General features: G+C 34.7%; 1 protein-coding gene across 1 annotated transcript in view; it reads left to right on the top strand.

Moving 5' to 3' along the window:
* Positions 1-6,291: 6,291 nt before the first annotated feature.
* The window catches only part of MGAT4C (MGAT4 family member C), a 1,003,641-nt gene continuing 995,138 nt past the window's right edge, over positions 6,292-14,794 (top strand). The window contains exon 1 of the mRNA XM_073900560.1: positions 6,292-6,428. The gene's annotated coding sequence lies outside the window, so the exon portion shown is untranslated. The remainder of the gene's footprint in view (positions 6,429-14,794) is intronic.

The raw sequence follows: 14,794 nt of genomic DNA on the forward strand, positions 1-14,794 counted from the left end.
ATTTACTGTCTGGCTCTTCACAGAAAAAGTTTACTGATCCCTGTGGAGTATACCTAGCATACTGGACAAGTAGAGTGGATCAATTTTTATTTCTTCCTATTACAGTAAATTTATATTTAGTAATAACTGTGAAATGAACTGAAAATAATGGCTAGAAAATAAATGCAGGCAGTGAAAATTTTCTTTTGCTCTACTTTATTTTTATATTCCTGCCATTGAAAAATAATCAAGTAAGAAAAATTTTGAAATAATGAAAGAATATAATACAAAAAAGAGAGAAAAGAGTACTGTTTTACTTGACTTACATTCAATTAATTTATTTTTAAATGGAAAAACATGGACTTACCATGATCCATCATGTTCATCAATAACTTCACAATAATTCATTAGTGAATTTTAATAAAACTGACTAGAATGTCTGTAAAAGATACAGACAAATAGCAAATTGTAACACCAATGCAACGCTTTCTTCTCTTAGTTTTAACAAATACAAAGAGTAAAGAGAAGAAGAAATTTAAATTTTAAAGAAATTGCTAAAATATCCTCAACAAAACAAGGCATTGCACTCATGGTTTCCACCCATTGCTTTAAATTTTAAACGCAAATAAAAACTCCAAGTGGAATCAGAATAAAAATGAACACAAATTTTGTTTCTTTTTCTTTACAATCACTGTGCGAACATTGTTTATTTCTAATCTATTATTTAAACACAGTAATATGAAGTACCAAAGGAGCCGGAGACAGAAACTGTGCCCGAAGCAATACTGAATGATTTTGAACTGCTGTGAATTTATTCTTGAATGAGTGTGGGTATTCTTCCAGGTAGCATACAAAGTTTATTAAGGTATAAGTAATGTATTTCCGTCCTAGTTTCAAGGTTACTATATTTTGAAACTCAACAGTCACTTCAACAATTATGTAGCAATTATTTTATAAATGATTCGTTTTTAAATCTCAATACACTATATTTCCTTATTCCTCACCCTGCTGTGGACATCTCCTGTTGCCAGTCCTTGTTCAGACTCTTTATGCTCTACTGAATATTTGCAATGTCATTATTTCTTTATAATTTACTTTTCTAGTTCTTTAATATTTATGTTTTTCTTCACCTACACAGTGAATATATCTTCCATAAATCCTAAATGTCCTTACTTTTCACTCCACTTATAAAAATTCCTTTTTCAAATGCTAAGCCCCATGTGTCATTTGATTTATTTGGGCCTATACACAAACCTTCACAGACAGAAATAGCAGCTTTCTTTTGTGTTCCTCCAACACTTTATTCATAATGCAAATATAGTACTTGTCATATTGTTTTTTTCTTTTTAAGATTTTATTTATTTATTCATGAGAGACGGAGAGAGAGGGAGAGAGAGAGAAGCAGAGGGAGAAGCAGGCTCCCAAGAAGCAGGGAGCCCGATGCAGGACTCGATCCCAGGACCCTGGGATCATGATCTGAGCTGAAGGCAGACGCTTAACCATCTGAGCCACCCAGGCGCCCAGTACTTGTCATATTGTTAAGACCATTCCTTTCCCCCTTACCTCTCTCCCTCTCATAATTGCCTTATGAGGCCATATAATGTGCTATGATCATATGATCATCAGCAGAGCTAAGGCAGTACTCAGATTATACAGTAGGCATTTGGGAAAATTTCTAGAGATAAATGGAGGCAATCTATATGTGCATTACAAGGGGATCTTATAGTGGAATTACACCTGTGTAATTTGGAGTATTAAGTCTTTAATTTTAGCAATAAAAGTTGTTACATATTTGAAAAGATAATATGCCTTTTGAATTCTGTTTCAAGGAATTAAAAATGTACACGCATACTAAGAAACAAAAAGGAATTCCCTAGTTTCTTTTTCTAATTTAATACCCCCAAATTTTCTTTTTCACCAGTTGGGAAACTAATGTAAGATTTTTGCCATAGACATTTGATTTTAGTCTGTTTACTGTTAAGCTAGAGTAATTATTATTATTATTGTTATTATTAATAAGTTAATATCATTTTTTTAATGTATTTAATTGGCTGCATTCACTTGAAAAATAATTTTATTCAGGCATCTTTACACAGTGCCTACTTAAGCATTCTATGAACAGATGGGAAAAAAGTAACTACTTTGCTACAACAAAGTAGATATTATTAAAATAGATTTATTTGCATTCTGACAAAAATAAAGAAGGCATGTCATTCACCTATTGTTTCAGAAGCTTGTAATTTAATTCATTTTTTTTTCTGAGAGATAAACTTAATTTTTTAAAATTCTCTGTTCTTAGTTTCTTTGAATCCTTATTTTCCTTTGAGAAAAGGAAAGGTGAAATAGCTTCTTTTAGATAGTAGAAAGGAAAAGAGAAGAGCTATTCTCATTGAAATCTTAAGCTGTGGCCTAATTGTGAAAACCACTTTATAAGAATGTCTTATCATTTGGCCTACAATTTTTTTTTTTTGTGACATGTACATCTATTGTGATATAGACAATGTAGAAATAAAGAAATAAACAAAGATCTGCCTTTGTGTTATGCTAGAATATTGGGAAACTACATCATTTTGGTGCTCCAAAAATATTCTTTTCTTGAATTCAACTTAGTATTTTTCAATAGCTTCTATGGAGGGAAGAGTGCTTTCTTGTTTGCAATTTAAAAATATGGTGGAAGATCCAGCAGGCAGGAAATCTGTAAGGACAGAGTTGAATTGAATAACACCAGTAATCAACTGATAATTGACATCTATAGACAATTTCATCCAACAGTAACAGAATACACTGTCTTCTCAAGCTCACATAGAACATTCAGTAAAATATGTCACATTCTGGAACATAAAAAACACCTTGACAAACAAGAAAGAAAGAAGAAAGGAAAGAAAGAAGAAAAAGAAAGAAAGAAAGAAAGAAAGAAAGAAAGAAAGAAAGAAAGAAAGAAAAAAAAAATCAAATATGTATGCTCTCAGACCAAATGCAATTAAACTAGAAATCAAACTAGATTTTTTAAACTAGAAATCTATAACAGAAAGGTAACAGGAAAATCCCAAAATACATAGAGATTAAACAATATACTTCTAAATGACACATGGATCAAAGGAGATATCTCAAGAGAAATTTAAAAGTATTTCGAATAAAATGAAAATGAAAACACAACTTACCAAAATTGTGGGATGCAGTCAAGTCAGTGGTTGGAGGGAATTTTATAGCATTGAGTGCATTTACTAGAAAAAAAAGAGAAGTTCTAATATCAATAATGTAAGTTTCCATCTTAGATAACTAGAAAAAGAAGAGCAAATTAAATCCAAAATAAAAAGAAAAGAAAGAATTAGAGTAGAAATTGATGAAATTAAAAACGGAAAATCAATAGAGAAAATCAATGAAACCAGAAGCTGTTTCTTTGAAAAATTCAACAAAGTTGATAAAACACTATCTGGCTAAGAAAAAAGGAGGGGGGAGGTAGGACACAGATTACTAATCTCAGATATAAAAGAGGGGAGATTACTATGGATTTCATCAACATTAAAGGATAATAAAGGAATACTATGAACAGTTCTATCTCCACAGATTTGATAACTTAGAAGAAAAGTACCAGTTCCTTGAAAGATGTAATTTGCACAAGAAGAAATCAACAATATTAGGTCAGTAGCCATTAGAGAAATTGAATCAATAATTAATAACCTTCTAAATGAAAGCAGCAGGCTCAGATGGGGTTCACTAGTGAATTCTACCAAACATGTTCAGATGGGGTTCACTAGTGAACATCTACCAAACATTTAAGTAAGAGATTATACCAATTCTCCACAATCTCTTTCAGAGTGTAGAAGCAGAGGAAATACCTCCTAACTCATTCTATGAGGCCAGTGTTAGCCTAATATCAAAACCAGACAAAGATATTATAAGAAAGAAGACTAAAGATAAACATTTCTCATAAACGTTCATGCAAAAATCCTCAGAAAGTATTAGTAAATTGGACCTAACAATGTTTAAAAATAATTGTACATGGTGATGAAGTGGGATTTATCCCAGGTATGGAAGGCTGGTCAACATTTGAAGATTAATGTAATTCATCACATAAACATACTAAACAAGAAAAAGCACACTATCACATCAATAGATGCAGAGAAAGCATGTGACAAAATCCAACACCCATTCATGCTAAAAACTCTCAGTAAACTGGGAATATAAAGGAACTTTCTCAACTTTATAAGGAATATGTATTAATAAATAACTATATAAGTAAGTAAATAAATAAATAAATAACCCCTCCAGCTAACATCATATGTAATGGTAAGAAACTTAAAGCTTTTCCACTAAGATCAGGTAAGATTGTCTCCTCTCACCAGTGCTTTTCAACATTGTGCTGGTGTTCTAGCTCCTGAACAAGTGAAATTAAAAATTAAAAATACAATGTCATTTACATTAATATCCCCTAAAATGAAATACTTAGGTATAAATCTAACAAAATATGCACAAGGTCTATAGGAGGAAAATTATCAAAATCCCAGCAAGTTATTTTATGGATATTAACAAATTTACTCTAAAGTTTACATGGAAAGGCAAAAGACTCAGAATAGCCAATACAATACTGAAAAAGAACAAAGTTGTAGGGCTGACACTACCTGACTTCAAAACTTACTATAAAGCAACAGCAATAAGGACAATGTGACATTTCTAAAATAACAGACAAGTGGATCAATTCAACAAAATATTGAGCCCAGAAATAGACTGATACAAATATAGTCAACTGATTTTGACCAAGAAGCAAAATAAATTCACTGGGGATATGACAGTTTTTCCAACAAAATGGAGGTGGAGCAACTGATATCTAGATGCAGATTAATTAATCTAGACCAGATCTTGGACTTTTTGCAAAAATTAATTCAAAATGGATCATAAGCTTAAAAGTAAAATGTAAAACTATAAAACATAGGATAACATAGGAAAAATCCTAGATAACCCTGGGTATGATGATAGTTTTTCAGATTAAAAAAAAAATCAAAGTCATGATCCATAAAAGAAATATTGATAAGCTGGACTTCATTAAAATTAAAAACCTCTGCTCTGCAAAAGACAATGTCAGGGAATGACAAGACAAGCCACGGACTGGAGCGAAATATTTGCAAAGACACATCTGTTATCCAAAATATTCAAGGAACTCTTAAAACTTAATGATAAGAGAATAAACAATACAATTAAAATGTGGGCCAGAGACCTTAGCAGACACCTCACCAAAGAAGATATACAGATGGAAAATAGCATTTGAAAGGATGATCCAAATCATATGTCATCAGGGAAATGAAAATTAAAGCAATAATAATATACCAATTCACAACTATTGGAATGGCCAAAATGTGGAACACTGACAACATGAAATTTTGGGAGGATGTGGAGCAACAGGAACTCTTACTCATTGCTAGTGGGACATAAAATGGTACAGCCACTTTGGAAGACACTTTGGTGCTTTGTTAATATACTAAAACTGACTTTCAAAATGAAACATGCTCTTACTAAAATCAAGCAATCATATTCCTTTTTATTTACCCAAAGAAGTTGAAAACACACATTCTTCATTTCTGTTATAGGGTCTGTGATCTCTAGCATTTCTTTTTGTTTTTTTCTTAGGATTTCTATTTCTTTGTTTACATTGGTCATCTGTTCTTGCATGTTGTCTATTTTATCCATTAGTATCCTTGTCATATTAATCACAGTTGTTTTAAAATCTTGGTCTGATAATTCCAACATCCCAACTATGTCTGGTTCCAATGTTTGCTACGGCACTTCAAATTGTGTTTTTGCCTTTTGATATCCTTTGTAATGTTTCCTTTTTTTTTTTTTCCTTTGTAATGTTTTCTTAATTGGCTGACAGGATGTGCTGGGTAAAGGAAACTGCTATAAATAGTAACATGGTGGTGAGATGTTGGGGGAAGTGAAGCTTTTAATAGTCCTATCATCAGAGCTCAGTCTTAAGTGAGTCTGTGCCTCTGGACTTTGAATTTTGTACACATTTTCAGTTTTGTTTTTTTTTTTTGCCTCCCCCCCTCCCTTATGTAGAACAGGATGGCTAGAATAGGCTGGAGGTAGGTATTTCCCTTCTCCAGGGCAGTTAGGCTCTGATAGCACTTTAGCAGGTTATGTTCTGGTTAATTAGTTTCTCCTGAGGGCAGATCTTGTTAAGAGCGGAGTGCTCTGGTATAATTCAAAATAGTTCCTTTCCCCTTCCAAGGCTGGAAGCCCGAGGGTATTTTTCTCTGATATTTATTGTGGGAATCTGCCAGACCTCTGGGGATAAATCTCACAGCATTACGGGGGCCATTCTGATGATTGGTTCCCCTTGGAATTTTTAACTCTCAGACTTGCTGGCACTGAGCCTCCAGTAATTCATCAATTAAAGTTCAGCTTTTCCTACCCCTCCACTGGAACCAGTTCCGGCAGTGGTCTCTGCTCAGGTAGGCACTGACTCCCTATATCTGCCTGTCTGTCTCTTCAGTCTGGCGGACAGCTGTTACCCTGTGTCCTCCCCTCTCTTACGGATCCAAGATGAGTTGATTTTTCCATCTGTTCAGCTTTATGCTTCTTGTTAGTAAGAAGTGGCAACTTTCAAGCTTCTTACATAGGAACCTAAAATGGAAATTTAATTCCTTCTTAAGATGGTGGTATGTATAATTTAGGAAAAGGGAACATGGATACAATGCATATCAGTTGAAAACTAATCATGATAGCAGCCACTGTTTAGTTAGCACTATTTTAAGCTGCCAGGGAAATGGTAGGTACTTTCATGCAGTTTCCTATTAATAGAGATATTAATATATGAGCTCTGAGAGTTCACATTTGAGGCTTAAGGGCACAAACTTACTTTTAAGGCATTTTTGCAGCATTGCAATATAAAATAATAAAATCATAATTTTAGTTTCACTAATAAGGGAGTCATCATCTTATAAGAGAGAATTGCATGTAGTTTTTTTTAAAAGTGTCAGGCTTGTTCCAGATCATTTCATTTAAAGTAGATTGTTCAACAGGAAAACCTTGATATCTAGCTCATGGCAATGCATTTATCATACTATATTCTTATTAAAAATATTTTCCTAGCAAGCCAAACATATCCCTTAGATGATAAATGTCAGAATCAATCTTTCCCTCAAACATCATACATTTCTCCATAATGTACTGTGTAACAGGAAAATACCACTATGGTAAAAATACAATAGCAAGCGAACAACAAAAACAAATCCCCAAAACACTTGCTCTTGATCTGTTTTGTTAAATGCTGTTTAACAACCTTTATAAATATTATATGCTGTGGTAGTGATTTTTAAATAAAGTAATTTTTCATTTCGGTATCAAACTGAAAACTATATATTTTACTCAAACCGATGCATTTTGTTGATAGATCTACATACATAAAAGTTGTGATTCATGGGGGAAGGAAATTCATTGAACTCTTTCTGTATTTGCCTTCTTTATGCCTTAATGTTTAAATAAGTTATAGCACTTACATAAATGATTCCAACAGTTGGTAACAGTATAAGGTGTTTAGTATACTTAACTGGGTACTACATGCCTGTGGAAATAATTTTCTGAAGCCTAAAATGATATGGTTCATTGGTTTCCAAAAGTAAATGTTTCTTTGTCTTCTACTCCTTTGTTCATATAAATAAAACATGTTTAACATACAAGTAATTGACATTTAAATGTAATAATGTTTTAAATTTATAAACATTTATCTTGCTCTGTGCCATGTTATTGCTCCCAATCACCCAATTTTTTTCCTTTAAATTTTTTATTGTTATGTTAATCACCATACATTACATCATTAGTTTGTGATGTAGTGTTCCATGATTGTTTGTGCATAACACCCAGTGCTCCATGCAGAATGTGCCCTCTTTAATACCCATCACCAGGCTAACCCATCCCCCCACCCTCCTCCCCTCTAGAACCCTCAGTTTGTTTTTCAGAGTCCATAGTCTCTCATGGTTCATCTCCCCCTCCGATTTATCCCCCTTCATTCTTCCCCTCCTGCTATCTTCTTCTTTTTTTTTTTCTTAACATATATTGCATTATTTGTTTCAGAGGTACAGATCTGTGATTCAACAGTTTTGCACAATTCACAGTGCTCACCATGGCACATACCCTCCCCAATGTCTATCACCCAGCCACTCCATCCCTCCCACCCCACCTCCACTCCAGTAACCCTCAGCTTGTTTCCTGAGATTAAGAATTCGTCATATCAGTGAGGTCATAGGATACATGTCTTTCTCTGATTGACTTATTTCACTCAGCATAACACCTTCCAGTTCCAACCACGTTGCTGCAAATGGCAAGATCTCATTCCTTTTGATGGCTGCATAATATTGTACTGTATATATATATCACCTCTTCTTATCCATTCATCTGTCGATGGTCATCTTGGCTCTTTCCACAGTTTGGCTATTGTGGACATTGCTGCTATAAACATCGGGGTGCATGTACCCCTTCAGATCCCTACGTTTATATCTTTGTGGTAAATACCCAGTAGTGCAATTGCTGGATCGTACGGTAGCTCTATTTTCAAATTTTTGAGGAACCTCCAGACTGCTTTCCAGAGTGGTTGCACCAGCTTGCATTCCCACCAACAGTGTAGGAGGGTTCCCCTTTTTCCGCATCCCCGCCAACATCTGTCATTTCCTGACTTGTTAATTTTAGCCATTCTGACTGGTGTGAGGTGGTATCTCATTGAGGTTTTGATTTGGATTTCCCTGATGCCAAGCGATGTTGAGCACTTTTTCATGTGTCTGTTGGCCATTTGGATGTCTTCTTTGGAAAAATATCTGTTCATGTCTTCTGCCCATTTCTTTTTTTTTATTTTTTTAAAGATTTTTATTTAATTGACAGAGAGAGAGAGAGAGAGAGAGACAGAGAGAGAGGGAACACAAGCAGGGGGAGTGGGAGAGGGAGAAGCAGGCTTCCCGCCGAGGAGGAAGCCCAATGCGGGGCTCGATCCCAGGACCCTGGGATCATGACCTGAGCCGAAGGCAGTTGCTTAACCAACTGAGCCACCCAGGCGGCCTTCTGCCCATTTCTTGATTGGATTATTTGTTCTTTGGGTATTGAGTTTGATAAGTTCTTTATAGATTTTGGATACTAGCCCTTTATCTGATATGTCATTTGCAAATATCTTCTCCCATTCTGTCGGTTGTCTTTTGGTGTTGTTGACTGTTTCTTTTGCTGTGCAAAAGCTTTTTATCTTGATGAAGTCACAGTAGTTCATTTTGGCCCTTGCTTCCCTTGCCTTTGGCGATGTTTCTAGGAAGAAGTTGCTGTGGCTGAGGTCGAAGAGGTTGCTGCCTGTGTTCTCCTTTAGCATTTTGATGGACTCCTGTCTCACGTTTAGGTCTTTCAACCATTTGGAGTCTATTTTTGTGTGTGGTGTAAGGAAATGGTCCAGTTTCATTCTTCTGCATGTGGCTGTCTAATTTTCCCAACACGATTTGTTGAAGAGATTGTCTTTTTGCCATTGGACATTCTTTCCTGCTTTGTCAAAGATTAGTTGACCATAGAGTTGAGGGTCCATTTCAGGGCTCTCTATTCTGTTCCATTGATCTATGTGTCTGTTTTTGTGCCAGTACCATACTGTCTTGATGATGACAGCTTTGTAATAGAGCTGGAAGTCCGGAATTGTGATGCCGCCAGCTTTGCTTTTCTTTTTCAACATTTCTCTGGCTATTTGGGGGTCTTTTCTGGTTCCATACAAATTTTAGGATTATTTGCTCCATTTCTTTGAAAAAAGTAGATGGTATTTTGTTGGGGATTGCATTGAATGTATAGATGGCTCTAAGTATCATTGACATCTTCACAATATTTGTTCTTCTAGTCCATGAGCATGGAACGTTTTTCCATTTCTTTGTGTCTTCCTCAATTTCTTTCATGAATATTTTATAGTTTTCTGAGTAAAGATCCTTTGCCTCTTTGGTTAGATTTATTCCTAGGTATCTTATGGTTTTGGGTGCAATTGTAAAGGGGATCAACTCCTTAATATCTCTTTCTTCTGTCTTGTTGGTGTATAGGAATGCCACTGATTTCTGTGCATTGATTTTATATCCTGCCACTTTACGGAATTCCTGTATGAGTTCTAGCAGTTTTGGAGTGGAGTCTTTTGGGATTTCCACATAAAGTGTCATGTCATCTGCAAAGAGTATGAGTTTGACTTCTTTGCCAATTTGGATGCCATTGATTTTTTTTTAATAGTTTATTTGTATTTTATTTTATTTTTATTTTTTTAGTCGATTTGTATTTTAGGTAGAAAGTCAGTTTATGCATTTCAGGAAACATTTTTGAGCTTCTACCATATGCCAGGTAGGGAGGTAAGTGCTGAAGATACACAAATTCTTTTTTTTTTTTTTTTAAATTTTTTTTTTTTTTTTTTTTTTTGAGAGAGAGAGAGAGAGAGAGAGAGAGAGCATGAGAGGGGGGAGAGTCAGAGGGAGAAGCAGACTCCCTGCTGAGCAGGGACCCTGATGCGGGACTCGATCCTGGCACTCCGGGATCATGACCTGAGCTGAAGGCAGGCGCCCAACCAACTGAGCCACCCAGGCACCTGGATGCCTTTGATTTCTTTTTGTTGTCTGATTGCTGTGGCTAGGACTTCTAATACTATGTTGAATAACAGTGGTGATAGTGGACATCCCTGCCACGTTCCTGACCTTAGGGGGAAAGTTCTCAGTTTTCTCCATTGAGAATGATATTTGCTGTACGTTTTTCATAGATGGCTTTCATGATATTGAGGTATGTACCCTCTATCCCTATACTCTGAAGAGTTTTGATCAAGAATGGATGCTGTACTTTGTCAAATGCTTTTTCTGCATCTATTGAGAGTATCTTATGATTCTTGTTCTTTCTTTTGTTAATGTATTGTATCACATTGATTGTTTTGCGGATGTTGAACCGACCTTGCAGCCCAGGGATAAATTCCACTTGGTCATGGTGAATAATCCTTTTAATGTACTGTTGGATCCTGTTGGCTAGTATTTTGGTGAGAATTTTTGCATCCATGTTCATCAAGGATATCGGTCTGTAATTCTCCTTTTTGATGGGGTCTTTATCTGTTTTGGGGATCAAGGTAATGGTGGCCTCATAAAATGAGTTTGGAAGTTTTCCTTCCATTTCTATTTTCTAGAACAGTTTCAAGAGAATAGGTATTAATTCTTCTTTAAATGTCTGATAGAATTCCCCTGGGAAGCCATCTGGCCCTGGGCTTTTGTTTGTTGGGAGATTTTTGATGACTGCTTCAATTTCCTTAGTGGTTCTAGGTCTGTTCAGGTTTTCTATTTCTTCCTGGTTCAGTTTTGGTAGTTGATACATCTCTAGGAATGCATCCATTTCTTCCAGGTTATCTAATTTGCTGGCATAGAGTTGCTTATAATATGTTCTTATAATTGTATTTCTTTGGTGTTGGTTGTGATCTCTCCTCTTTCATTCATGATTTTGTTGATTTGGGTCATTTCTCTTTTCTTTTTGATAAGTCTGGCCAGGGTTTTATCAATCTTGTTCATTCTTTCAAAGAACCAGCTCCTAGTTTCGTTGATCTGTTCTACTATTCTTTTGGTTTCTATTTCATTGATTTCTGCTCTGATCTTTATTATTTCTCTTCTCCTGCTGGGTTTAGGCTTTATTTGCTGTTTTTCCTCTAGCTCCTTTAGGTGTAGGGTTAGGTTGTGTCTTTGAGACCTTTCTTGTTTCTTGAGAAAGGCTTGTATTGCTATATATTTTCCTTTTAGGACTGCCTTTGCTGCATCCCAAAGATTTTGAACAGCTGTGTTTTCATTTTCATTGGTTTCCATGAATTTTTTTAATTCTTCTTTAATTTCCTGGTTGACCCATTCATTCTTTAGTAGGATGCTCTTTAGCCTCCATGTATTCGAGTTCTTTCCAACTTTCCTCTTGTGATTGAGTTCTAGTTTCAAAGCATTGTGGTCTGAAAATATGCACGGAATAATCCCAATCTTTTGGTACTGGTTGAGACCTGATTTGTGACCTAGGATGTGATCTATTCTGGAGAATGTTCCACGGGCCCTAGAGAAGAATGTGTATTCTGTTGCTTTGGGATGGAATGTTCTGAATATGTCTGTGAAGTCCATTTGGTCCAGTGTGTCATTTAAAGTCTTTATTTCCATGTTGATCTTTTGCTTAGATGATCTGTCCATTTCAGTGAGGAAGGTGTTAAAATCCCCATATTATTGCATTGTTTTCAATGTGTTTCTTTGCTCTTGTTATTAATTGCCTTATATAACTGGCTGCTCCCATGTTAGGGGCATAGATATGTACAATTGTTAGATCTTCTTGTTGGATAGACTCTTTAAGTAGGATATAGTGTCCTTCCTCATCTCTTATTACAGTCTTTGGTTTAAAATCTAATTTGTCTGATATAAGGATTGCCACCCCAGCTTTCTTTTGGTGTCCATTAGCATGGTAAATGGTTTTCCACCCTCTCATTTTCAATCTGGTGGTGTCTTTGGGTCTGAAATGAATCTCTTGCAGACAGCATATTGATGGGTCTTGTTTTTTAATCCAATCTGATAGCCTTTGTCTTTGCCACTCACCCAATGTTAATCAAAAACCCTGCTCAAAATATGTTGGGATGGAAAAAGAAAGAAAGAAAGAAAAGATAAAAATAACTGATAACTCTCCCCTCAAAAAAAAAATCAATGAGCAAAATAAATAAGGATGATGTGACTTATCTTCTTTACAACTATTCTTAATCAAGCAAGTAGCTAAACTTATGTGCTTTGCAGATGGATCGGTAGTGGCTCACTTACAGAACAGGTATCTATTACTAGGACACAGGTCTATACACTGATTCTTGTTTGCCTACAGTCTTCAAGTATTTGGGAAATAACTATCTTAGAATTAAATTTTTACATGCAAACAGACATACACTCAATTTTTCTCATCCCGTATTTTACCTAAAATAAATATAAACAATATAAATAAATATATAAAATAAAATAAATTGCCACATATTTTGCTAAAACAATTATAAAGAACACTTCTTTGCAATAGACAGTGTTTAAAACAAAATCACTTCTAAATTGTGCATACATGTGAACACATATGTGCATTTATTTGTTTTTTTGTCTATCTTTGTGCATGTTATAATTTTCTGGGCCTTAAATCTCATTTCTACAATGGAATTTGCAAAACAGGCAAACCATGTCTTTGTGCCTGGAAAATCGATGCTGATCTTCTAGCTTCATGTCTTTTTCATTCCTCACCCTAATCTCAATCAAATTCTTCACTTGGTTCCATGATTGGCTTGAGAACAATTTGGATTGAAATCACACAAGCGACACAGATGGTATCTAATATTGCATCTCAGTTTTTGGCTTGACTCTGTAAGCTGCTTACTCAGTGGTGGAGGAGAAGGAGAGAACTGCTGACAGATGACACTATTAGGACAATCATAGCCAGGATGGACTGGCACCATTAGAGTGGTCAACAATCTGTTTTATATCTCCATGTTTCTAAGTGCATATTATTAAACAAACGTGTCCTTTTTTTTTTACAAGGAACAAAACACCTGAAACAGAGGCCACTTTTTACTCTTTAAATGTCTCATTAAGCAGAATGATTTTTTTAAGGATATCTGTAATTGAGTTTCAGGCTGTATGTCATAGAGGTTAACTCTCTGTAGTAGTAATATATTAACATCTATTAACTCATTTAAATATATACATTTATTTTACATTTTTGAAGGCAAAACTCTTATATTTCATTGTAACCTCAAGCAAGTTAAGAATGTGCATATCATGTTAATTCAGTAGTTGACTATTGATTTTTAATAGTTAAGCATTTTAATTCACCATGGGTATCATTTTGAAAAAAAATAGGCATTTCAAAAGGGTATGTATTCCTTTCAAGTAAATTATAAGTAGAGTGTATTTATTTTCTAAGATGAATGTATATGCAATGCAGAGAGGTTTTTTTTTTAAATCAAAGTACAAAGAAGAAAATGCAAATCAAATATATTTCAATCACAAAAAGACGATTGTTAACTTACTGATACAGTTTTTTGTCCCTTTTCTATGACATTTCTCAATATAGAAATATATATTTCTCAATTTTTATTTGTAAGATAAATTGGAAGATGAGAGAAATTTGTTGTGAAAATATAACAATTTATACTTAATATAATGATGGTTGCAACCAAAGTTATGAGGGTCTGGAAATAAAAGAGTAAAAAGTCAACACTTGCGTTTATCATTTCCTGAGCATTTTCTTGTGTTCATCTAATTTGATTTTAACAGCAGCCCTCTGAGATAGGCATCTCATTTCTCATTTTTCATTTGAGAAAACTATTTTCTCTGAAGATGGAGAATTTATCCAAGTTGATGTAATCTGTGAAAAATGAAAAAGAACATGATGCTGATTTTTCCAAATCCAAATCATGTGTTCTTTCTCTACACTTTTGTCTAAGAAGAATATTAGTAAAACCATGTGTATTCTGAAGAATATATTGGCAAAGTGAGCTCATGGGTTAAATGTTTTAGGGAATTTATTAAAGAAAAAATGAACCATTCCAATGGTTAGAAAGACCAAAAGTAATGAGCTTCCTTCATTTTTGTGGGCACAGCCCAGATTTGATTACTTTCTATCCCACAAAAATGATTATACTAATTTTCCTACAGCTAGATTATTATAACGGTTGGTAAAATTTTTCTGTCTTAGCCAAGGAACTATCAGTATAAGTTGCATTAATGAGCCTTTTTCAAAATGGAAATGATGAAAACTTAGATTGATCAGTTTGCCACAGAAAATTTAGTCTGCTTGATGTCCTGGGAAA

The sequence above is a fragment of the Callorhinus ursinus genome, unplaced genomic scaffold, assembly GCF_003265705.2.
Source record: "Callorhinus ursinus isolate GAN/ISIS: 27379988/994484 unplaced genomic scaffold, GSC_fseal_2.0 scaffold14, whole genome shotgun sequence".
Classification (NCBI taxonomy): Eukaryota; Metazoa; Chordata; class Mammalia; order Carnivora; family Otariidae; genus Callorhinus; species Callorhinus ursinus.